The sequence below is a fragment of the Mauremys mutica genome, chromosome 9 (genome assembly GCF_020497125.1).
Source record: "Mauremys mutica isolate MM-2020 ecotype Southern chromosome 9, ASM2049712v1, whole genome shotgun sequence".
In the NCBI taxonomy this organism is placed as follows: Eukaryota; Metazoa; Chordata; order Testudines; family Geoemydidae; genus Mauremys; species Mauremys mutica.
Window position 1 is genome coordinate 4,524,867 of NC_059080.1, and position 27,430 is coordinate 4,552,296.

General features: G+C 45.3%; 1 protein-coding gene across 2 annotated transcripts in view; it reads right to left on the bottom strand.

The window, feature by feature from the left end:
- GPC3 (glypican 3) overlaps positions 1-27,430 on the bottom strand; it is a 267,204-nt gene that overhangs the window by 225,733 nt on the left and 14,041 nt on the right. The window lies entirely within an intron of this gene.

Consider the following 27,430-nt stretch of genomic DNA (forward strand, 5'->3'; position numbering starts at 1 on the left):
AGTGGGTATTCACCCACGAAAGCTCATGCTGCAAAACGTCTGTTAGTCTATAAGGTGCCACAGGATTCTTTGCTGCTTCTACAGAACCAGACTAACACGGCTACCCCTCTGAACTACAGAGAGATTTAGTGCAGGGTCAGGCAGTTCCAGCTCTGGATAGATCAGCATCCAGAGAGGCAGAAATCCCAGTGCCAGCTATCAAGAGCCAGCCGAGACTCAGGCAAGACTCCAGGCCAGGGAGCCAGGAGAGGACCCTGCTGCACCCAAGGGTGAAGACACCGTAAGAGAACTCTTTTTGTTTAAGCTAGTCAATGTTCACAGCGCTGCAGCACTCGTCTCTGGACTCATCCTCAGTGCGGTACCTTCCTGGACAGGTGCCAGGGAAGGAACTGGGGGTTGGGAAGAGTTCTGAGTATTGGGAAGTGGAGAACTTGTTGCATTGTTAATATTTAGTACTTATTAGTGAACCCTAACCCTTTCCTGCCCAAATCCTATTTTCCTGCAAGTCCACCATCGTTATATTGTTTTTGGTGTGCCATTTCTCCACTGGGGTTTGTGTTGTTGTGTTTTATTGTTTCATGTGTACTGGGTTTTATACTCCCAACCCGCAGTGCTACCATTATTCATTTTCCCGAGGGACAGCATTTCCGTGTGTCTCTGGCACAGTGAGGAGTCACACTGCGGGGAAGCACCAGGCATCACAGAAAAGAAACCCAGGATGCAATTCATGCAAGGAGAAGGGAGAAGTCATGCCAAGTAGCAAGAACCACAGTGGAGCCTCCACCTCGGGGGAACATGCACGTTTACACATAACATCAGAGGTAACACCCCTGGCTCGGAACAAAGCACTCCAACTAGGGCAGAGAGTAACCATTGCCGTTAGCAATCAGTAATAGAATTCGGGATGTTACCTTTGGTGATCTTGCCTCTAGGGGGCAGTGATACACAGTGTAGATGACAGAGACGGTGGCATTTCCAACCAGAACCCAGGACTCCTAAATGTATTTGCATACTGCTTTACACTAATCTCAGCTCTAGCATGGGCAAACAGTCATTCCTGCTCTGTGCCTCAAAATGCATCATAATGAATTATACACATTTTCAGGCTGCAATGAAAACGTTGGTTTGAAAGAAAGAGAGGATATATTCATACAGGCACACGAAAAGCTAAGCTGGAGAGCAACTAGCACAGATTACTCATCGGTCTCCACAAGAGATCATCAGTCCCATTTTTACAGGGAACAAGCACTTTTTGGCAGTGGAGAACAGAGCGTTCATTCCACTGCTTGAGTTCTTCATTGGGTGCAGCTAATTGTTGGTTTTACGACCAATGACCTGTGTTACTGCTACTAAAATGGCAGATTAGCTCAAGTCTATTCACTGTTCTCCCCCCTCCCAACCAACAGCAAACTTTTTGAAATGTGGTTCCTTGTTTTCAACGTGTCTCACAGATTTGCTCCAACTTGCCTGACAGCCATTCCGTTCTTTTTGGGCCCAGTTCTGCAACACTGAATGGTACATGACTCCATGAACAGAACTTCTACTCACGCTGTCAAGCACTGCTCCACATGAGCAAGGGCGGCAGCTAGGACTTCAGCCCATTTAGCCTACCATACACCTTTGTCACTGCTTGCACAAGAGCTTCTTGAACACCTCCTGCTATCGGAAACAGGCATGGCTATCTCTGCCCTTTTCTTCTGACAACAAATTCAGCTTCCCTCCCTGCTCCACTTAGTTTCTCTCTTTTAAAAAATATATTGTAAATGCATTATTTCACTCAAAGCATTTTGAGTTACAATATGTCAATTTTATGGTCTAATCCTATAAACTCCCAACATAAGTAATCTTTCCTTGACTTTGAAGTGACTTCTCACATAGGTTTTCTCCCTTCAGTACAACAGTTGCAGCACTGGACTCTAGGGCCAGTACCCTGCAAAAAAAGTACATATATACTTAACTTTACTCAGGTTGATTAGACTGGCTCTACTCCTGTGAGTGAAATAAAACACATGTTTAAGTGTTCGCAGGATCGGAGCCAACATTTGAATTGAATCTGCTTCTGGCACAGCTGAAAAAAGTGAAAGGAGATTACGAAATTTTAATCTAAATCCAGTCCACTGCACAGGACAGTTACAGGGAGAATAAAGCAGCAAAAGAAATAACCTGAAAAGATTTGTGATGCACAGCAATACTGTTTTAACTAAGTCTAGTTGTTATGAAATAATGTGCTATTAATATTCCATATACTAAGGATAAAAATCCACCTAGGATTTGCAAGGAATCTCAGTTTAACAACCACATGCATGTCTCTGAGACAAACCTCAAAATGAATAATCATGTTTGTGGCTCAATACCATGATTGTACTGCAACGGCTAATAGAACAGCTTTCTACAACAAATATTTAGATTATTATTATTATTATTATTATTCTAAAATTCAATTATTATTATTATTATTATTATTATAGGTGGAGCTGGCAGCAGCATCTGCCTAATGCTTGTGATCATAAGACCCTGTTTTCAATTGCTCGTAAGTTTGACAAAACTTTAACCATTTGTGTTTAAATTTTACATGCCAGGTATCTGCCTCGGGCAGTTTATTTATTTATTTTTGTGAGCTCCGTGACCACCCCCATTGGGCAGCATGGAGCAGGAAGCCATCTGATTTGAATGCAGAAAGGACAAGAGTTGGATGGGGGGAGGGCAAGGAGTAGATTGGCACAAGGAGTCTGGTGAGATTGGGACTGGAGGCACGGGGGGAGGGGGTGTAAGAGAAACTGGGCCTGGAACTAGGGTTGCCAATTTTGGTTGAATGTACTCCTGGAGATTTCATCACATGACATAATCTTTAATTAAAGATTAATCTTTAATTCCTGGGGACTCCAGGCCAATCCTGGATAGTTTGCAACCCTGGCCGGGCAAGGTGACGGGGAGCTCGGGGGAAACAGGAGATGGATGGGGCAGGGGTGACACTGAGCTCAGAGGAGGAGCTGGGAGAAGGGGTCTCAGACTGGGGCTGTGGAAGACACAAGGTGGAGAGTAGGAGCCGAGTAAGGATGCTGAGATTGCACAAGGAGCTGTGGGAGACGGCCGGGCTGGACAAGGAGACTGGGACTAGGAACCAGGGAGAGGGGAGACTGTTGCAGGAGGAGCCCAGAGGGGGAGACAAGGACTGGGGTGATGAGAAGCCTGAGGAACGCAGACTGGGACGGCCAGGAGGATGGGGCTCGAACAAGAAGCCAGAGGTAGGGCAGAGACAGGATCTGTCCCTGTCCCAGTCAAGAGCCAGGTTGCAGGGGACAGGGCAGAAGAGGTCAAAGGGAAATACATAGGAGTCTGTGCCCACTAGAGCACGCTCCCTTCTAGAACCTGGAAAGGAACCCAAGATTCTTGAGTCTCACCATTCCTCTGCTGTCAGCAACCACCCGTGAACCCACTGGCGAAGTGTGTGTCACATTCTCCGCTAGTCCACATAGAGGAAGACAACCTACTACTGCTACCACCTACTCCAATAGCTCAAGTAGCAAGGGTCAGTGCAGTGGATCTACAGGTTCCAACCCTGCTGACGAACAAAGCGGGAGTCAAATATGACCCCACGTGATGGAATTTGTTTTTACAGTTCACTTTTCTAAAACCTAGGAAATTACACACCAAACACTGCACTAAAGGAACATGATTGAAGGTTACAAATTCAACCACTCAGAAAGGTAGGAGATGGCCTGGTTAAAGGTTGCCTGTGCAACATTATTTTGGCCTCCTTGTGTGTGTATACAGTACGATAGAGCATTTAATTACTTGTTTGTTCCACAGCGTCCCTGCCTCACTCAGTGCACAGAACGAACCTGCCTTGGAAATGAATCAGGATTGTGTTGTGAAGGACGCTGTTGGCTGTAGAAACAGTGCTTCATTTTTGGCAAAAGTTGGAAGGTGGCAGGGGATGGCAGGAAGAGAAAGGACTGACTTATGGTGAGGGCAGCTGAATGCTGCCCTGGAGAGCTGGATTCTAGCCCTGTTCCTATGCGATGCTTGGCAAGTCACTTCAACCAAACTTTTCACACGGGGGTCACAAATTGTGCATTCCTCATTTTCTGGGTGACAACTTGATACCCTGGGCTCTGATTTGCAGAAGCGTTGAGCACTCACGGCTGCCACTGAAGTTAATGGGAGCTGAGCTGGAACAAACCAAGTGCTATATAATGCTAATACTCCCAAAACTCAGGTCTAAGCTTCTCAGAATAGGTACTGAAAATTAGTGGATACTTTTGACCTCATTGTCTCTACACCTCTGCTCCCCACCTGTAAAATGGTGTAGTACCACCCCTTCGCCTCACAGCGGTGTTGTGAAGGTAAATTCATTAAACTTTGTGAAGCACTGGGATGCTGTAATGATGAGCGCCATAGAAAAGCCCATGAAGAGTCTAATAATTCTGCCTTCAGAGCAGGATTTGAACAGTGTGCAGTAGGCCCCACTTTGAACAATGAGGATAAAACAAAATATTGAATAGCTGCTCATTCTGTGAGCTACCTCCATTCCGTGCACTGAATGAGGCAGGGAAAAAATAGTATGTGATGGTGTAATTAAGGACTGAATCACAACGCATGCACACAAGGTGGCAAACTAAGGTTGCACAAGCAATCTTAATCGTGGCATTTCCTAGCTTCCAAAAGGCTGACTTCTCATCCTTCATAATGTTCTTCTAACATAGCGTTGTGTGTAATCTCAGGGCTTGTCTACATTACAGGTAGCGATCGATCCAGCGGGGGTCAATTTATCGTGTCTAATCAACCGCCGAGTGCTCTCCAGTTGACTCCAGTACTGCACCAGAGCGAGAGGCGCAGGCGGAGTCAACAGGGGAGTGTCAGCTGTCGACTCACTGCAGTGAAGATACCACGGTGAGTAGATCTAAGTACGTCAACTTCAGCTACGTTATTCACATAGCTGAAGTTGCATAACTTAAATTGATACCCTCCCCCGCAGTGTAGACCGGACCTCAGAATCAGGTCATTTCTACAGAATTTTGCAGTGTAACAGAATTCAAAGAGAACCATTATGTGTCTGGACATATTAACTTCTTCCAGGTCCGATTCTTCATCAAGATCAATTTCAAGATCCATATTTACTTCATAGCCTCAGTTAATTTTTTGTTGGCAAACTTATGTCACAGATAATCACCACAAGGTGAAAAATATACGCGGATTTCAGTTTCTCGCCAGTTCAAAAACTTCATTCCCATTAGATGTTAAACATCTGCTTTTACTTAATTCTAGTCATGCACAGCACTTCATAGTGTGTCTTTAAAATAAATTGCATGTAACCTAGCAGAAAAAATTGGTTATACTGTTCAGGACTCTCAGTCTGAGCGGTGTCTTTTTTTGGGGGGTGGGGGGTGAAGGGGCGGGGGAAGAGTTACCTGAGAATGTCAATTAACTGCTTACTCTTTGCTTGTGGCAGAATTTGATCTACATGGTCACAAATATAATTTCCAGATAGATTATTTAGATAATCTAGAAAAAAGAAAAAGAAAAGCCTGTCACCTCCAACTTTAAAGCTGCTGCACATTAAAAAGCACAGCAGGGGCTGTTTCTCAACAAAATATGTCAGCCCTTCACACTTACAGCACATGCTGCTTTTTAGACGATGTTAAAAACTATTCAAGAAATAACCTTTTTTTAAAGCCAGCTCAGAAGTGACAGCCGATATTGAAACAGGTCTTTGAACTAGGCAGAGAACATGTGAAGCTGCATCACAAACTAGCAGCAGATCTTCCCCCACTTTGGCTATCCATTTAAATGCACGTGCTGTCCGTATTTCTTACTATATTGCATCTTACAAGTAAAGCACCTGGCTTTCAGTGGGAAGTGTTTGACCCACTAGTCAACGTGTTCTGTGCCCAACTCGTAAAGGAGTGTGTCCCAGCCCCTACAAAGGATGAGGTTTGTACAGATCTTCACTTGAGCCTGGCTCTTAAGCGAATGATGCAGAGATTCCTAAGAAGCGTCTGTAACAGACTTGCATCCCTAGCCTCTGTTTGCCAGAAGCTTGGAATGGGCAACAGAGGATGGATCACTTGGTGATTCCCTATTCTGTTCATTCCCTCTGCGGCACCTGGCATTGGCCACTGTGGGAATACAGGATACTGGGCTAGATGGACCTTTGGTCTGACCCACTATGACCGTGCTTATGTTCAGTATGGATCAGACTCAGAGGGAGATGCAAAACACTCACTGCCCAGGGAATTACACGTGTGTGTGCGCACGTACAGACACACCCCCATCCTTCCTTTCCCAGTCCTACATGCTGACCCCAATTTTCAAACATGGCACTTCCAAACTGCCCCTCCCCACATCTTAAATGGGCATTTTACCAGCCTAGGTGCCCATTCGAGGGCTAGATTCTTTCCTGTGTCAAGCTATGTTTGGTGTTGGAAAGTGAGGAGGCGCCCGTCGGAGCTCCCTGGTCCTCAAGCTGTGCCAACGCCAGCTAGAGCAGCCTAGAAACTGCTCTACTTTCAAACAGTTCGCTATGGTCCCTAGGGCACCATACAACAAGTGGAAATTGACATAGGAGAGTGGGGAACAGTGCTGTGCCCTCACTGTAGATGTGGTGGAGGTCTAAGCAGGAACCAGCTGTGGTTAGATGTTCAGCTGCATGCGTGTTCTCTTTGTTCTCCCTGTGCGCTGCCCCAGCTCTGCGCAGACAGCCGGCACAGCAGACATCGAGCAAACCCCCCAATGACCACAAGATCCATCAAGGTACGAAGGCACCAGGCCAGATTTATTGTTGATGAAGCACAGTACTAGTATCCCGCAGACTCTACCGGACCGCTAATACATGTATGCCCGTAACAATGGACCTGCTCGGTCAATGGCGGAACTTTCCATCCCTCCCTAGGCTAGACAAAAGACATTCCCTCTGAGATACATCTTTATACCCCGATACAAACAAGTTACATACTGCCCCCGACGTGGCTAATTATCACCCATCACCTTGTACACGTTGGCTCGATTAAAACATCTCTATCACGTACTGTCATCCTGACCTTATGTCAGTGTGTTCCTGTTATCCTTAGGGAACGTTTTTGTACCATCCTGGATATCGGGATGTTCTGGTACCACCTGATATTAGGATGTGTTTGCGTGAGCACTCTGTACCTAGCAGTTCTTAGGAATGTGTATTTCTGCAATATCAGCCCTGTTCTTGCCAGATTCTGCATGGGTTTAGTAAGCAATTTAATTTCCTTTTCCTAAAAAGGAAAATCATTTTTCATTGTAATAATAATAAGAAGAAGAAGTTGACCGATTACAGCAGTACAAATATGCTGCATTATTATAATCAGTTACTTACCAATTTCCTTTAAAAAGGGTATCCAATCTATGAGCTGAGGTCTTACCTGCTGCTTTACTGCTCTCCACCACTTTTAAATTACTTCTTTATGACACTTAGTCATAGATTTTCTGACTTGGGAGATGATACATTTTGGAAGGACTAATCAGCAACAGAACCATTTTACAATGGATCAATGTTTTCCTTCTATAGCTTTATTTTGCCTTTTTAAAATCCTTGCTTTTTGGCCATTAGATTAATACGGTTTTTCAGGCATATTCAGACAACTTTTAAGATTACAAAAATGCCTAGCAACTTTAAATAAAAATCTTAGACATAAATACTTACTGCTGCCTACATTTCAGCAATAGCAATCATAAAAGATTAATTTGATTTGTGTGTCTATTAGATATCTACATTTTGCACAGATCTATATTCATTTGCTATGTAATTACAGTAAAGATTTTGAGAAGCAGCTAGTGCTTCTGGGTGTCTCCATTTTGGAGTGCCCATTGATGACTTAATGGGGTGTGATTTTCCGGGGTTGATTAATCAACACTTTCTGAAAAATCAGGCTCCTAAGGAGTAACCAGTTTGTCACCCAAAAACAGATGCACCCAGAATCACTCGCAGGGGTGAAGTGGGGGTGGGCCTGGGGCAGAGTGGGGAGCTAAGCATCCCCTGGCAAATCACGAAGTCGGTGCTTCTGCTACACCACTTCTGCTGTCACACACAGTCCCCTCACACACACAACTGACCCACCGGCCCAGTTACAGACGGGGCCCTAAACTTGTTGCATCAGAAAGTGACCTGCAAAGACAGAGCCCTGAGTGCAGGCAGGGTGACCAGATGTCCCAATTTTTGGGTCTTTCTCTTATATAGGCTCCTATTACCCCTCACCCCCGTCCTGATTTTTCACACTTGCTGTCTGGTCACCCTAAATGCAAGTGAAAGTGAGCATGACATTCAAACCAACCGTTGCTGTGGCTAGTGCAGAACAGTAGTTACCCTTTTATGACCATAGACAAGGAATATTTTCCTGCCAACATTTTAAATTTAAGATTTGGCCCAACCAAAATGTTACAGTCCAACTAACATCACTTCTGAGCACTACAGCATGGGGGGAGGAGGGGAGGAGATGCTTACACTTTAGCACACAAGTAACCCATCTCCATTTTGTAGCAGTTGTGAATTGATTTGCAACGCAAAACTAAAGAAGAAGATATTCTTAAGCGAGCCTTTAATTCACTGTAGGCTGATTGGAATTGATTTCAAGGCCTCCGCCCATGCCACATCATTAGCACACAGTACACGTAAGACCCGAGATAGGCTGCTCTACCCTTGAAACTCATCAGGATTTTGTACCCAGAAGTTTTGTGATGGGGAAGGGCGTACCAGAAGCCCATCTTGTATAATTGGCTTAGAAAACATAATAATCAGAACCAGAGAGTGAATTTCACTATTGCTGTTTTTAGCTTGGAACTCTATGACCAATCCCAAGCATTCAAAAATGAGTCAGGCCCGCAAACCATGACGTTGTTTGGTTTGGTTTTAATAACAGAGTTGGGGATCTTTACAGTGACCTTCAGGGTGCTCCTGTGTCACATCTTTGATTCTTTTCTCTGCAACCATGAGAACTAGGAACTTGCAATTTTCAATTAAAGATGTAACTCTGATGTTCTCTTTTCTCCTGCAGCTGGAACTCTAAGACGACACTAAACATGGAGAGACTCGCTATACTATGGCAAGAGATGGCAACACTGTACTGGAGGGGAAACTGGGGGAAGTCTGAGGATGCTACAGATGAAACACCTGTAGTGCGTTGGGACTAAGTATTGACAGTGGGAAACATTCACCCTTGTACAGAGAGACAGCACAGGCCTATGCATCCCTATACCCGCACTGGCACCTTCCTTCCCAAAAGCTGGAGTGAAACAAGTGGGCCTTGCAGCACAACTCAGACTCCCCACTGAACAGCATTTCCCACATTCCCACAGGGCATTCTTCCTATCGGAGGCCTTCTGGGTCCCTTGAGCTACAGCACTGATGTAATCACTGGATGTACACAAAAGGCTTCCTTTTCCCCAGAGGCGGCTCTAGGCACCAGCAAAGCAAGCAGGTGCTTGGGGCAGCCCATCTGCAGGGATCCAGCCTAGGAGATGAGATCCAACAGGGGGCCCTGGGAGCTGTAGTTTCTTGGTTAGCTCCCTGCCTATAGAGCCAGCCCTGGAGCAGGGAAAGAACTACATTTCCCAGCATTCCCTTGGCCACTATCAACAGGAAAGTGGGGGAGTATGGTAGCTGAAACCCCATGCTGCAGCTTGCTGTGAATGGAGCGCTCACTGCTAGAGCGGGGTGGCACTGTGAGTGGGGAACAAGTGTGCCCAAGGAGTAGACGGCTTTGCCCCAGATATCCCCTTCAGAAGACATCCTTAGGGATACTGGTGTGACCTCACCTTGCAGCCCCCAAAGAAGAAATTGGGTGGACTAAATGGACAGTGCCCCTCTCTGTCTGAAGCCTAGCAAGGGAGGTACGTGGAGCCCACTAGAATTTAAAATGAAAAGTAAGGGAGGGGAGGCTTTGCTAGGGGACTTCAGCAACTTCAGATACAGTACCAGGCACGTAGGAGGATTTCCACTTCTGAGCCATGGAAGCAGAAATTGACTTTTTCCTTTCCAGATTTAGCTAATATTCAGAAAGGGAATCTAGCACCTGCCTTCCAGATTTGAACACCTCACAATTCAGGAGTGCTCAAGCTCAGTTTGGGCAGCTCTTACTTCATTTCTCCCAAATCAAATATACTGATCCACTGTAACTTGCTGTACAAAAAGTAAGATAAAATTGAGCAAGAAATGCTGCCCAGTGGTTTTCAGGACTGGAATTGCTATTTTCAACAGCCATTGCCTTTTTTTTTTTTTTAAGTTGTATTTTTTTAAAAGGAAGACAGTGATATTGCATTGGCAAATTCCCCATAGAAACAAAGAGTGGAACAAAAGAATAATAAAGGCACCTCAACTTTTCCTCATTTATGTAGGACAGTCTTATAATATGCATCCAGATATCCTCCAATCACACAAGCTGAAAATTGTTCCACTTTACTGCAGTTCTGTAACCATATGGGAACCAATCCTGTCTGTGTTCTGTGCACATCCAAAATTCCTGCTGAATGACCCACCCTGGGAGCGAGTTACCAGTGACCCAGGGCTGGGGCGGAAGGAGGCTGCAGGTGTGGGGGGGGAGAGCCCAGGGCTGGTGCAGCAGGGGGTACGGGTGGGGGGAGGCCCAGAGCTGGGGCAGCAGCGGGGTATGAGGGGGGTGCCTAGGGCTGGAGAGGGGGCAGCCAAAATTTTTTTTGCTTGGGGCGGCAAAAAACCTAGAGCTGGCCTTGCTTTTCCCTCAGGTTACAGCGGATTTGCTCTGATGAAGCAGACCCATTCAAACCACTCCATACGTTAAAAGCCAGGCTGGGGAGAATCTTTCAACGACTCCTACAGGCCTAACAACTTTACAAGGCGCTAGCAGAGCTCAGGGTTGCCCTGCTAGGGTTATCGCCTCGATATACTGGTAACACAGCGCTCTAACTACAACAAGGTTGGCACTTAACATGGCCCTCCTTCCATTGCTGTAGAATTCCTAAAACCTGCAAGTAGGCCCTAAAAGGGAGGCCCAGACACTATGCAGATCATATTCCCAAGTCAGTCTACAGAACCACAGGCCTCCCTCTCAGGCAAGGCTACTTCTCCGTCTGGCATCTCAAAGTGACTCCACAGACGATAAACAGGGCCCCAAGTTCCCTTAGGGCACACGTGTTCATTTTCAGGGAACCCATAAAGCTGTCAAGGCTTGTCATTTATTCATGGAGCAGCAAATGTCATGGGGGGCGGGGTAGAGAAGGAGCGTCGTTTCCATGGTTCTCTCCCAACACCTACTACCAAAACACAATAGAAAACCAGAAAAGTGGCCGTTATGGTGCCCAAGGTAGGATCTAAGAGGTGTTTCTCCAAGTCAGACAAATGGCCCAGATGCCCACACTTCACTGGGCAAGTCATCACCTTATTCAAAATGATGGTGCTGCACAGGGGCGCCGGAACAGGAGGGACTGGGGGGACATGGCCCTTCCACTTTGTACAGGTCGTAAGGGCAAGTGATGGGGGGAAGAGGGCGGAGAGGAGCAAGCGGGGAGCAGGGCGAGGGTGGGGCCTCAGGAAAGGGGCGGGGCCTCTGTACAGTAGGATTGCCAATTTTGCTTGGACATATTCCTGGATGTTTCATCACATGACATAATCTTTAATGAAAAATTCATCTTTAATTCCTGGAGACTTCAAGACAATCCTGGAGACTTGGAATCCCTAGGCCTCAGGGAGAATAGGCAGGGCGGTGGCAGGACCATGATTGGGCCACTAGTGACTCACGCAAACTTTTAAGGACCTTCTGCCTTTTAAAGTATTTAGGTGTTGCTCCACTCGGCATTGCAAACCCTAACTGATTTAGGAGCCTACGGGTATCTGTCTACACTACAAATGCTACAGCGGCGCGGCTGCAATGTAGACACTTGCTACAGCAATGGAAGGGGGTATTCCATCGCTGTAATAAATCCACCACCTTGAGAACCGGTTGCTTCCATCAACCTAGCAGTATCTACAATGGAGGTAGGTCAACCTAACTACATCACACAGGTGCACATTTTTTCACAGCCCTGAGCAACCTAGCTTAGGTAAACCCAAGTTCTAAGCATAAACCAGGCCTATGTCTCATTTTCAAAAGGGACTTAACCACTTCAGAGCCTAAATCCCATTGACAATCATTGGGATTAAAGCTCCTAAATGCTTAAATCCCTTTTGAAAAGGGGATTTAGGCTCCTAAATCAGTTAACCATTGCCACACAGCGTAGCTGCATCCAGAAACAACAAACATGGAGCCAAAAACCCCACTCCATCAGTATTGCTCTAATGCTAATGATACACGGATCTGGTGAGAGCAGGTTTCTCTCGTATAGCCCTAACAAGCTTTGCGTATTGAGAATCTGTCATATATGTTTCTTTATTCCTCTTCAATACAAGAGAAAAGGTGCTTGTTAGGGGTGGAATGAGTAAAGCTAATTTTAAGCTTTTAAAATTAATGACAGATCAGGGTAAAACGCTTCTATTATTAAAAAGTCATTAAGGACCCAGTTTAAACCTACCAAAGAGTAAAGATTCAGCTCTAAAATTTAATTCCACCGTGGCCCATTCCACTGTGCCTAAGAATTACGGTGACCTGCAAACATTGGCTAATTGCATCACTTTTACGCTACAGACCGCAATGCCTCAGCACACCACAGTGGGAGGGGGTCCCATCTGCCCACGTTTTATTTCAATGTCTCTTTTTACAAATTAATCTACTTTCATAATTAAATGTAAGATTATAAATTGCTAAATTGATTTTGCATCAGCGGTAAAAGTCACGTAAGTGAGTAACAGACCTGAGGCGACCCAGTTTGTTAGAAAGAATCTGAAACCATAGCATATTGACAGTTTAATTGGCTCGGCAAGAGTTCATATCACTTGGATGAAATGCATCATTGGCCTTTTTATTGCTACATCTTATTGCAGCTTGAAAAGTGAAGTAGATGACAATCTAGTGGAATGTTTCCTTTCCACATGCTGCCGCCTGTCCTTGACGTTATTGCTGGGTCTAGTTTTTTTTCCTTCCTCCTCCTCCTCCCCCCACCCCGCCCCGCTTCCAAAGCAATGTTTACACACTGGCTCCTCTCTGCATTTTGAATACTTAGCGCAGTGGGAGAATTTATCTCCTTCCTTAATCCTTTCAGGCCAGGCAATGAAGAACTCTTGCACATCCATTTTTGTATTGGGGATACCAAAAATTACAGCCCCCTGGAGTTCCATAAATACCAGGCTGGATGGTAGCGTGACATTTACAGCTGCCTAGTGCAAACTGGAAGACATAATTTGACTATTTTATAGCATTATGGGGGGGGATTAGATGTGTTAATACTTGAACTATCAACGATAACTCCTGACTCAAGGCGTAATTACAGAAAACAAGACAGTTAACTGAGCTTGTAAATGCTCCAAAAGCAGAAAGCTCAAACGAATGTACAATGCTCCCTCTCTCTGGTTATATTGCAATCACCACCTAGCAATTCGTTTTCTGACAGAGGAGCATGTGCAGAAGGCGTTTTGCCAGAAAGCTGCTAGAAGCAGCACATTATCCAGGGAGGGATATGCTTGCCTCACACCCCAACAGTACGCAAGAGAAGTGGAGATGTAGAAGGCAGGGGCTCTGTCTGGGAGATTTGAATTACACCTCTACCCCGCTATAATGCGACCCGATATAACACGGGTTCGCGTATAGTGTGGTAGCAGTGGGGCTCCTGCAGCACTTTAAAGGGTCCAGGGCTCCGGCTGCTGCGGGGAGCCCCGGGCCCTTTAAATCCCGCTGGAGCCCTGCCACTGCTACCCCGGGGCTGCAGCAGCAGGGCTCGGCCAGCGATTTAAAGGGCCCAGGCTCCCCGCGGCAGCTGGAGCCCGGAGCTCTTTAAATCACTGCCGGAGCCCTACCCCGATATAACGGGGTTGCAGCTATAACGCAGTAGGGATTTCTGGCTCCCCACGACTGTGTTATAGCGGGGTAGAGGTGTACTGCCCTCAGCCAGCATGATGCTGCCTTCTATTGCTGACTGTCCCACAGAGCCCGAAAACCTTCTCATGGAAAAACACTCGAAGTTTTCGGCAAATTTGTTTCACGTGATTTCACCCCCCTCCAAATTCAGGCTCTCCCCAGTGCTGGGAATTATTCGCAGCAATGCAGGCAAAATAAATGCTCACAGCAGCAGTTTCACAGGAAACTCTGTATTTATGAAGTCTGCAAGTGCTGCCTAAAGAGGATCAGTCCACAAGTGCCACCCAGGGCTGGTCTGCACTACGGAGACCATACCAGCCTAGCTTCCTCGACATAACTGTGGTGACCTAACCCCATAGTGTAGACGCAGCCTACAGTGACAGAAGTGGCTTTTCTGTCACTGTGGGAAAACCGCCGCCCTGGGCAAAAATACCTCCCTCAATAGAAGCACATTCCACCACCTCGCCGTCTATAGCGAGGGTTAGTTTGTAGGGTTGCCAACTCCAGGATTGGCCTGGAGTCTCCCAGAACTGGCATTGATCTCCCGGTGACTACTGAAAGCAATCAGAGAGATTTTAAGAGGATATTTTAAGAAAATGACATTACATCATGTTACGGGGGAAAAAACTCCCGGAATAGCTTCAGTCAGAATTGGCAACCTAAATAGTTCTGTCGCTCCAGGGGGTGGATTTTTCACACCCCTGAGCACTGTAGCTATGTCAACCAAACCTTTAAGCATAGGCCAAGCCTTAGTCAAGAGGATTAAGCCCAGGGATGGGAGCCAGGCCTATCTCCACCTCAACCACTGACAGGCCAAATGCCAAACTCCGGCTAGGCCTTGCCATGTCCCTCTGGATTCTCTCTCTTTAACTCTAGTCCTTTCTTAGCTAAGTTCTTCCTTTAATTGCTGTATTAGTTCTTTCTTTGCTGTATTAGTTATTTCTTTGCTCTAATTCTAGGGACAGCTTTTTAGCCTCCCAGGAAGAGGCTATTGCTAAGGTGAAGGCAGATGCTCTGGTGAGATCTTTGAGATGATCTGGTAAACACTCAACAAGAGACCATAGGTCACTAGGACTGAACTCCTGCTATGATTTCATCCATTCATATACTTCTGCCTCCTTACCATGCAGGCCTCGGTGCAGCAGGCTAAGGACCTGTCCTTCCTTGGCAAGGAGGCTCATTTTCTTGCAATCCATGGAAGAGGAGGTTTCCCAGCAGGGAAAGCAGCAGCACACGAGAGACAGGGGACATGCTCATGGTGGCAGCAAGTCAGATATAGAAACATGAGCAGAACCCAGGCGCTTGTTTAGTTCACTCTCTGTCCAGCCAAGTCGGTGAACCTCCAAAGCCTCAGTCTCTCCAGCTGTGAAATGGAGTCGGTGATATTTAACCCCAGGGGAAATCCAGAGATGCAGCAGATTTAGTCTATGCCGGACTCCACTGTGACTTCAACAGGGAGTTGAGCTGTACATGTTATCCCTAGTCTGAGAAGCCAGGCTCATTTTGTCCCACTCCCTGCGTTGCCTTGGGACCCCTCCAATGTCAGGGGTAACCTCTTAAGCTAATTTTTCACCCTCTGGATATTCATATTCCCTTTTCCAATACCCCTCCCGCCCCCAGGACTGGCCTTTAGGGGCCACAAAACCCATGGCAACAGGCCCCTGGGGGAGCACTGGGGCGTGTCCCAGACTGATAAGGGTCAGTGGGAGCAGAGCAATCTAATCTGCTTGTGATTAGCGGGGAATCTGTAGGAGCCCAACACAGTCAGCTATCTCCCCTGCTAAGCACCCAGTGCGGCCTCTGGCCACAGGAGCCATGTCTACAAGGGAAACATGAAGTGCTAAACACATTTGGTTCCCCTCCCCACAGAAGAGAACAGCAGCAGCAGACGATGACGTGTTGGAAGCTATGGAAAGTGGGAGCCTTCCCACCCTATCTGCAGAGTACCAGAGAGGAAACCCCTCCAAAACAATGACATTAGGGCCCTGACTTTTCAGCCCTCATGGATCCTACCACATCCAGTTTTGCAGAAAGACTCCCAGGACGTGCGTCAGTCGTGTTCGACTGCCCGTACCTTTGCTATCTGCGCAGCAATGGAGAGCTGCAATTTAAACTCCAGGCAGAGAAAATGCTAAACAAATACCTTTAAAATCTACTTTGCTAGTAGTGAACATTGTCATACAATACATCCAATATTAAGTTTTATGTGACTCAGGAGGGCAATTACACAGCCTTAACTCCTCCATGATGGATTTTACAATTTGTTAAAGAAGCTCATCAATTCTCAGCAGTCATTTCTTAAAGCCCAAGGCTTCAACAAAGTTCTGCATTTTGCTAAGCCCCAAAATTTCAAATCATTTGACACTGCTGTTAAAATTCCGGCTCTGCTTCTAAAGCAAAGCATTAGAGTGCTTTTCAGACGCTGCTAGACTTGTAAAAAACAGGTTACCTTTGATTTATGAACAAGGAGTTCCGGTTATTGGAAGGAACGGTGACATTCCCCCCCCAATGAATCTTATAACTAGAGTTATATATATTCATACAAACAAATCTACACCTACACATATACATCTTTTTAAACACCATCATCAATCTGTGGAACCCATCACCATAGTTAACCCCTACCAAGTTTCTTGCACCTTTTCCTGAAGCATCTGGCACAAGACATTGTCAGAATACTGGCCTGGATGGCCCAATGATCTGATCAAATCTAGCCATTCCTATGCTTTATATACACATCACACACACATACCCCAAACAGGAGGGTTTCAGAGATGTACATCAAAACTGATGAGATGAGGAGATACTGAGGCATCAAGAGTTTAAATTCCTTTCTAAACTAATAAGAGGGGCTACGGCAAAGGTATACAAATCAGTGGATGGCCTACAGAGGATGAAATCACAATGATTATATAGTTGTATGCACAAGTTTGAGACTTAAACACTCATCTAAAAAAATAAACTTCATTTGGTTTCTCTCCTCTCCACCTGAAGATGATCCAAGTCACTATTTGACTGTACATAAGTGAGAGTTTGCTATTTTCTACAGAAGCCGGCCATGCTCTGTAAAGACTCAAGAGGGATAGTGGTTAGACAGCCCTCTCATCATTCACAACACAGCTGTGTTTCTGATCCCTACAGACCCACCCCTGCTATTGTTTGACTGTAACTAAGAGCTTTTTTTTTTTAGGTTAGTGCTTATCCTTTAACAATCCCCTACTCTTCTGACTACAGACGCTATATTATGTTTACATAGCAGCCAGGTCTGCTAATCAATTACAGCCTTCTCAACCTTCTCAGGGGTAACGAAGTTTTGCAACATTTGTCTTAGATATTGATGTTCTCTTGCCCTGCGCAGGGGCAATGCCGTGGTGAGATCCAGGTGGAAAAGGAAATAGCATTTGAGGATAACTGTTTCCATTCTATGACCATTTCTTTCCCTTGTTCACCGTTGTCAAAATCAGAACCACCATCCCCTTCGCTGGGAATGAAATTCATCCCTCCCTACACACTGGAAACCAACGCGGAGGAGACCAGAGAGTGGGGCAGGGGCACAATCCACACCCAACAGCAGCCATTGCATGGGGTTGCATCGCCCCTCCATGGTTAATGTTCCAGCAGAGACTGGAGCAACAGCCCCAGGCCCACCACAACCCAGGACTGTTGATTACGATATTATATATGTACAGCATCTAGCACAGAGGGACCACAACTTCAGTTGGGGCCACTAGGTGCTGCTGTAATACAAATAATCAATTCCTACCAACTCCTCCTCCTCCTCAGCTCTGTACCCACATGGCTGGAGAAGCCAACAGGTTCTCAAAGCATTTGTAGACTAAGCATCTTTTGCACAGCTTTCCCGAAAGGCTTCAGACAGCAGTGCAGCCAGGTGAAATTTTTCAGCTGAAAAACTCTTTTAGAGAAAAAAAATGCAGATTTGGCAACACTATAAGGTTTGTGTATTTGTGTTGGTTTCATCACATTGTTCATCGGGGGAGGGGGGGGAGAAAAGAGACCCCTAAAAAGTTAGGTATTTCAATTTCAACTTTTTGAAAACTAAATATTTCTTTCATTGTTGTCTGAAGTGTCTTTTTGTTTCAAATTTTTAAAAAATCATACATATTTCAAAGTGGTCAAAGCTGAAACAAAGCCCCAGACTGATTCTATTGACGCAAAATGTTTCCTTTGACCTGAAATTATTTACATATTTGACTTTTCAAAAGTGCCAACCAATCAAAAATTCTGTTGGATGCTCAGCTCTAGCTGTCAGCATCTCACAAACCGCTCAAGAGACTGGGATCTCCTAAGCACAAAGGTCCCATCTACACCACAGGACACTCCTTTGCAGCATGGTAAATGCAGTCACTTTGTAACATCAGCTCAGGATTAAACAAAGACTGCGACTGGCTAGCCAACTACAAAAGCAGTTTTGCCTCCCATGGTGTTCACACCTCAACTGCTAGAAGAGGGCCTCACCCTCCCTGACTGAACTAACCTCGTTATCTCCAGCCTGATTCTTGCCTGCATATTTATATCTGCCTCTGGAAATTTCCACTACATGCATCTGACGAAGTGGGTATTCACCCACGAAAGCTCATGCTCCAATACGTCTGTCAATTGCCAAATTATCAGCAGGTAAGTATGCCCAGTGGTCTGGGATGGGATGTTAGATGGGGAGGGATCTGAGTTACTACAGAGAATTCTTTCCTGGGTGCTGGCTGGTGAGTCTTGCCCACATGTTCAGGGTTTAACTCATCAACATATTTGGGGTCGGGAAGGAATTTTCCTCCAGGGCAGATTGGCAGAGGCCCTGGAGGTTTTTCGCCTTCCTCTGCAGCATGGGGCACGGGTCACTTGCTGGAGGATTCTCTGCAGCTTGTGGTCTTCAAACCACAATTTGAGGACTTCAATAACTCAGACATAGATTAGGGGTTTGTTATAGAGGTGGATGGGTGGGATTGTATGGCCTGCGTTGTGCAGGAGGTCAGACTAAATGATCATAATGGTCCCTTCTGACCTTAAAGTCTATGAGTATATAAAGGTGCCACAGGTCTCTGTTGCTTTTTACAGATCCAGGCTAACATGGCTACCCCTCTGATACTTTGTAACATAGGTTAGTTTTGCGTGGCTATCAGAGTTTGGTCCCAATGGTAAAAGAACCAGACTGCAAGCTTGATCTTCCTAGTTCAGGACTAATTCAGATTCCTGGCCTTTCACATTCTCTGGGATTGTCACCTCTGTTACGTTTCACTTTAAATTCTTCTGCTCTTGTTACATGTTTTCAGGCAATGCCTCCCCCACCACCCTTTCCCCTTTCAACCTCAACAGTCTTGAAAAGTTTCAACATTTAAGTACAGTAAATATGGGGCTAAAGCACACACGAGTCTTCCTACTGCCAACACCTGAAACACCCTCCTGTATTGTCAAATTTAATTGGTTTTAAAGTGTTGGAGTATTAAATTATACCAAATCATGAGCTGTGACTTCTACATAGCAGCCCTGATACCAATGATTTCATTCTGCAGTGATTGACTAGAGTACTTAAAACAACTCCCTAAAGCACATCCAGCCTGATCGCTTCTTACCTAATTGATGCTGCAGATATCTTAGATTTACCAGTAAAAGGCATAATTAGTAAAGATAAGAGTTTTTCATATAATGTTTTTTTTTTTAATTCTAGAGGCTTAACTCTCTCACCTTGACTTTAAAGTAGCAACAGCAGCTTGTGACAAATTAAAAGCCTTGGAGGAGACAGAAGAAGAATCTTGGAGAGACAATCACTGATCTTTTATCTTCCAGACTTCAGGCAGAATCAACTTCTTCAAAGAAAACCCAATAAAGCCCAGACATTTTCATCATAACAAAATAAATAATTCAGTCATACTTGAGAGGGCTCCGACATTAGGATTGGCTATTTGATATGTGTGTGTGTCTTAGGCGCTGCTAAACCGATAAAAGATAACCTGATAGAAGCTCGCAATGTCAAAGCTGCTTTCAGCCCTGACAGTATCGAATGGTTACAGCGTAAATAACTATAAGTAACCAAAATATCTGCATTTATGCCTAATGGAAAATTTACAGCCCTCTGGGCCGCCTGATAGGGCTAAGAATTACAGCTCTCTGATATCCTACTGCAGTGCAAAGAGGAATAAGTCTGATTCCTCTTTATAGCAGCTGCTTAGCCACAATCTAGAGAGATTACAGGTCTGGGAGTGAGAAAATATTCTTCTTCCTTTATTAAAAACCCTGGATTATCTGGGTTGAGTCAGTCGTCGTTTTAAAGAGACTAGAGAATTCTGGGCAATTCTTAACAGAGGTCCCAAGTACTTACACTCAAACATCCCCAAAGCCTGCAGTCCTTACTCAGGCAAAATCCCCTTTGAAACCAGTTGGAGGGGGGTCTGAGTCTGGGCCAGTGGTTCTGTTACGACTAAGGATAGCGAGGTTATTGCTGCTGACTTTAATGGGAGCCGGGTGAGGCCGCACGTCAAGACTGACGGATTTGGCCTAAAAGAAGTTAACTGCAGCACCCTGGCCAGGCTCCAATTCAGATAATTGCGTTCTGCCTCCCTGTGCCTCCGCTGCCGTTCCAGTTGAATGCCACATTCTATACTCGCTGTCCTCTCGGCCGTGCGGTGTTGCGACGTGTGGCTGAACAGCTGCCACATCTCATCATCGGGCAGTTGTATTTTGGGAGCGGGTTGAAGGGAAGCAGAGCTGTATATCAGTTTACATTTATAAAGCGGTTTCAGCTTCTGCAAGATAAAGGGAGCTGAGGAAACACAAGCTAACCTTGCTTGTTAATCTTTCTGCGTGGAAGTCTGTGCTCTGGAAGATAAATTCCTCCCCCGTTCTGGGCCTGAATTTTCAGACGCCAGCTCTTGCAAGAAACTGCGGTATCCACCCACAGCCAGGTCCACCACACTGCAGGGAGCCAGGCAGGGCCTGGGTGGCGACCACCAGCTAATAATCCCCACCCACTCAGACACAGAGCACACACAAAAACACAAGAAATGCAGCTGGTGCTTGGATGGGCACGGACAACCCCGGACACAGACAGCGGTTGCTTCAAGAACTTGTCAAAGTCCCAGCCGAGGGGCCAGCCTTTCAGCCACACCCCAGCCCTGTACCCTGGGAGCACCCAGCACCCAAACCTCTTAGGGGACCTGGATATGACTGACCATTTGCTCAGAAAATCCTCTCGACATCCAAACACACTCCATACGTGGTCCACCAGAGCTCAGTGGAGCAGGCCACTCACGCCAGCATGGGAAACATTCTGGTCCAAGCATTTACAGAGAGAGAGACCACGTAACGTTTTTACCATGGATACAGCGATCCCAATGCATGTGGGCCTCTCTAGAGCCAAACGTACAAGCCCATTAGGAAGCTAATATCTGGTGCATGAGAATGTGCAGAAATAGAACAGTTTGCCATGCCCAGGTGTTCAAAAGCCACAACCCAGCTTTCCCATGAGATGGTCTTAAAAATCATGTGACTTTTTTGAATAATAATAAATAATAATAAATGTTGGGTTCTTTGTCATTGACTTCAGGTTTCTGAGCCTTTTGGGTGCATTCAGGTCACATTTTCAAACTTTTCTTGGCAACCATGATGGCTAGGAACTCTCTTTTAAAAACAAATAAAAGCACACTAAGAGTCTCATGTAATCACATGATTCCAGGAGCTGGGGCTTTAAGGCAGATACCAAATATCCCAAGAGTAGACAATATGGCAAGAGGAAGCGTTTAGGACAGTATTATCATTACTGCCTCTCGCATCCAGATTTGGATTCCCGCCTTGGCCACCTGGCTGGATTGGTTGGCATTCCACACGGGCTGCATGGCAGTCTCTTCCCCACACATTTGGCAAGATGCCTACTGGGTTGAAGATTTTCTGTTTCTTTGGCTGGAGCATGGTAGGGAGGTAAGAGTTTCTATAGCAGGATGAGACCCTTGTGTTGGTTACTAGGCTACTGATGTAAGAACTCCCAGAGCACAGGATGAGGCGCCTGTTGGTGGCATCTTATAAATCTAAATTAAAATAATGGTGTGGGTGATCATTTCTGTCAAAAAAATTTAAAATGCCACTTATAGCCACAGCTTTAAGAACTGTGTGCAATGGTATAATGCAGCAGATATATACACTACATTAGTGTAAGAATTAAAGGGTAAATAAACTAGAAATGAGAATATGGAGGTTAGAGAGGGTGGAATCCAAACCCCTTTCAAGCCAATGAGGGTTTTGCTATTTATCTCACCAGGGACAAAAAAGGCAGATAACACCAGGGGTTACTAATATTTAAAAAAAAAAAAATCAGCAAGAAGTTGTTCACACCTTTTTCTACACATTATAAACAAACAAAAAAGACGCCATTCTTTCCCTTGCCGTTCACCTTTAAGGTCGCTTTTAAAATTATATTTATATTTTGTTATTTAGAGGATGGGAGGGTTTTAAGAAAGGTCTGGGGAGGGTGGTCAGGATTGACCTGGAGTCTCCTGGAATTGAAGATTAATGTTTAATTAAGATTACATCATGTGATGAAACCTCCAGAAATACATCCAACCAAAACTGGCAACCTTCGACTCTGCGGGGAACCTGAAACCCCAAGGCAAGGATCAGATCCAGAAGCCAGAGGAGAGGAGAAGCACCAAGCATCATAGGACCATCATGGCATTAGCCATCAGAGCTAGGATATGGAGGTCATAGTGTGACAATAAAAGCAGCCTGAAACACACTTGCCCAGCGCTGAGCTAGTGTGTGTTAGCACTGCTCCCTTCACTACAGTGAAGCAACAATGACTTGCACCAGCTGAGGATCTGAACCACGGGGTCTACATGTGCTTGGTAACAGGTAACACAGCACAATCCTGCTATGTATGTAACCTGCCAGTGCCATTACAAACCCTAGAGCACGAATATACCACCATGGATGCTAGCTCCATTCCATTTTAACACAGTCAAATTCAGCAAGTTTCTAAGGTAACAAAACACTATTTAAATCACCTCCATAATTTTAAAAAATGCCTGTAAGACAAGACCAGGGCCTAAATGTACCACTTACATTTTGTGAAGATTGTTTTTTTGCTGTGTTTTCTTAAAACTGCAATAAAGGAAGAGCTCAAGGGTCTAAAACTCTAATAATCTAATAAACTTTGCTAAGTGAACACTGTAACAGATATGCCTGGATGAGATTTTTGTGAATGCCAGACAATTTCCCCTGATCTTTATCAGCAGAGAGGCCGCTAGAGCTTCGGCAGGAAGAAATTACATTTAGTGAAAAAATAATAACATCTGGGCTAGATACTGGTTGTCAGGCTAATGGTCCCTTCAGATGTCAGGCTACAAATATTAAAATGAACTCTGAAGGGTTTCTTCTTTTTTGTGAGTGGGCAGAATATGTTCCCACACCAACATATTACACCGCTTGAGGCAGCAGCACAATTATTTCCTCCCAGCAAATCACTTCCAGGAGACACGCAGGTCAGACCCATGGAATCGGTGACATTTTGTCAAAGTAACTGATGAGGACAAGGGACAGTTTTTCTGAATAACTTTTAAAAAAAAAAACATCTCTACACATTACTTCAGCTTTTTCTTTTAACTGTGTTGCCAACTATCACAATTGTATTGCAAATCTCACAATGTTGGGTTTTTTTCTTGAAGCCCCCAGCTCGTAGAGTCATGGAACCCTCCTCTTCCCACGCATCGAGTCCATTTTGGACAAAGCAGATACAAAGGGATTGTAGATACAGATTTTAAAGAGGTATTTAGATGCCTAAAGATGCAGAGAGGCACCTAGTGGGTTTTAGAGAGCCCCTAAAGACTTTCTGCATCTTCAGGTGCCTAAACACCACCAAAAAATCAGGCCCAAAGCCCTCTGCTAGTAGAGTAACCAACACCAGGAGCAGGACAACCCATCTCTGTTCTTTCACACCCATCCCATGGCAGATTCTCCAGAGTCTGTAAGACACATTGCACAGCTGTAACTGGGAATCAGAAGGTGAGAAGGGTTAAGAAATCTCTTGCACTAAGCATTACAACTCTAAAAAAGACTCTTCCGCATCACCTCGACAGCTTCCTGCCTACGAGAGAGTCGGCCTTTCTGTGGCTTCTTTGGCCTTCATCATCTCTTCCCAAGGGGTCAAGGCCCACTTTTTGCAGCTCTCACAGCCTTTGGTGAGTCACCAGCCAAAATATTTTTAAAAGAATGGAGACCCATGTTCTACTTTAAAAAAAAAATAAATAAAATATATACCAGCTTTTAATTCCAAAGATAAGTAAAGAACCCAATTTTGAACATTTGTAATCAGTCTTCTTTGAGTCCAAAATAATTTATACAGAGCTAATTAAACTGAGTTGCTCTTGGACTCCAGCTAGAAATTCACCCTTTGATAATGGGATCACCAGAGCTCTGCTCTAGCAGTGATTAGTTTCATTAGTCGAGCTAGTTGGGAATTTTTCAGCAAAACATTTTCTCATCAGGAAATGTTGATTCGTTGAAATTAAAACTTTTTATGGATCCATGTCAATTTCCAGCTGAACCTTATTCATGACTGTTTTGCAGATCCAAGATGAAATTTCTGGTCCAGATTAAAGAGAGACACCTCCCTCAACAGCCAATAGCACAGCGGTTAAGGAAATAACCTAGAACCCGGGTCTCCCACACCCAAGTCCCTACTCTGCCTGATCCAGAGGCGGACCTTCCACAGGGCCAGATGAACCCCCTCGCTGCTGGCCTGTTGCCTTTTCTTAGGGGAGGTGGGGAGAAGGAAGATCAGTCAGTCTCTCTCTCTCTTGCTCTTTTTCTCTCTGTGCAAATTGTTTTGAAAGATCTTGGTTCCATTCCAACCTGGAATGAAAGCAGGTTCTAAAATCTCAAAATTTTTCACAAGAGGAAATTCTTGTTTTCCAGCCAGTCCTATTCATTAGCTATGCACCATTTCTGACTATGCCTCGCGTTCCTCCTGTACACGTCATCTCATTCTCCCAGGAGGTTTACCTTATTCTGTTTAGCACTCATAAAATACATTCTCATTTAAAAGGCTCCAAAAACCCTTCTTTCCATTTATTTTTTTCAGAGAAATAAAAAGTGCGGTACACGTGCCGACAAGCTGAGTACTAGATCAGAGCAAGGCTTTTGTTAGGGTCTGATCAGAAGTTCATTACAGACTCTCATTGACTTCAGTAAGCTTTGGATCTGGCCCTTAGCAAGACGTGGTCAAAAATAAATGAGATGCCTGTCCTTAGCAGGTTACTCTGCAAAGAATACTAGCATTCTGGGAAAATGCTTGATTGCTCATGCCTTTTTTTTTTTTTTTTAATAGAGCACAAAAGTTATTCAGTTAGAATGATTGAATCCCAATACTATGTTGGTCAACATTCACGCAATCATTTCATCTCACATTAGCCGTGGAAGAAAAGATTTTGCTTGAGGACAGTCCATGAAGAGCAATTGCAAGCACAAATGACTATACCAATTGCCATACTCTAGCAATGAAATGTGTTTATCAAAAGGTCAGTTTTGCTGAGAAAACAACATATCAAATTAAAGAGGGGGGGAAACCACAGGTAACTGAACAGAGCAACACGCTACTCCCATGGGCAGAGACAGTATTTAGCTACCTCAGTGAGACTTTCATTCTGGACTGCAGCCTACAGTAGGTATCGGCAAAATTATTACACACACACATATATTTTAACGGTGGGTTTATGAAGTATGATACTGAAGGAATTGTACAAGTATCAGCTTGGTTAGTTCTAAACAAAGGGATTTTTAACGTATTTGCACATCACAAAAAATGTTTGGTCTTAGAATTTATATCCACTGTTTCCATTAGAGGGATGCTCAAATCTCTTTTTACTCCTTTGAAATGACTGTTTGTTAGTGGTTCAGTCCAGAGACTGTGCATCAGGAATAACGGCCTTGCTACTGACTTGCTTTGTGATCTTGGGCAAATTGTGTCTGCTCTGTGCGCCTCAGTTTACCCATCTGTCAGGTCAGAATAATACAGTACTTATTTGCATAGGGTCAGAGAAGCATTGTTCAGTGTTAGTAGTTAGAGCTGTTGAAGTACGCTGGGACCCTCAGAGGAAAGTTATTATAAAAGTGTCAAACAGGGCCATTCTGGCTGATGCACCTCCAGCAACATCCAAACACAGTTTTAGAAACAAACCTGGTTAGGGGGCTTGTGCACAGGTCAGAAATCCTTGCCACAAGAGCCACAGGCAATACGAGAACCAAAGAAACACCTGGGATAGTCTCCTCCCATCAACTTGGTCCAGGGGCAGCTTCTATATTAGCCACAGAAGAGCCCTTATGCTTTTCAAACTAGAGGCTAGTTATAATTTTACCAAGGTTCGGAAGCGAAAACCGGCTCTAGTACGGAGCAGCCCCTTTGGATTGGAAAGTGGAGACGATGCGCCTTAGAGAAGCGGTTTGTAGCCATTCTTCCTAACCCCCTCTCCACATCCAACAGGGATTAGCGACAAAGAAAACTTCCATCACTCTTCCGTGTTGCCCCAGGACACCGAGAACGACCTCACCGAGATCTCCCCTCGGGCCACTCACGCCTAGGTTTAACCAGCTCTTTCTTTCCCAGCTGGTCCACAGTCCTCCGCACCCCGTCTCCTACCAAAATCTGCTCCGACACTGCCCAGTTCTTCCTCCAGCACCAGCGGGGGGGTGGGGGGGCTCGGCTGCTTGCCCCTCTAACCCTATCCTGCCTACAGATCAGAAGTGCACCGAGTCGCCTTTCCTGTGGAAGGGGCAGGAACCAGGGGGTGTAGAGCATCTGACAAAGGGGATTTAAAACAAAATTCAGACACACTGGCAAGGAAGCCCCATTCAGAGCTTTTGGGGGCTCAAAATGCTGTTTGTCTGCAAGCTACACAACGCTTCCTCCACTAAGCGAGCAGCAACAGAGCACAGACGCTTGTAGCTCTTTCAGATATCAGCTCCTGGGCCGTGTCATTTCTCACTGGCAACGGTGAATTATTCCACATGTGGTAACTGTCACATCTGGGGCCTGAGCTGCTTGATCGTTACAGACCTCACGCCGTGAAAGTTCAGAAAGAAACTAAGTGCTTCCACAGCAGATTGTCACAATGAATTAATTAGCCAGGCATTGAAAACCTACAGTGCCTCAACCACGTAGCTACTGCAGCTCGGCAACAAGGCATGGCCCAGACTGAGCCGCGTGAGCATTTATTTAATGCTTCAGTCGCTATCAAAGAGAGACCCCTGAAAACAGCCGCAAAGCCTCAGAAGCCCTACACGCTTCCCCACAAATCTTTCCCTACCACCACTGAGGGAACTATATCAGTAAGGTGCGCTGACTAGGCAAGAGTTACACGGCTTGTCCTCCATTGGCACTAAAGGGGGGTGGGAAAGAGAGGGGGGCACGAGGACCCCCTTCTCTCAGCCCATACACCAAGCAGAATGCTGTAGCTAGCACGCCCCAAGCTGCAGGCAGGGGCAGTCCC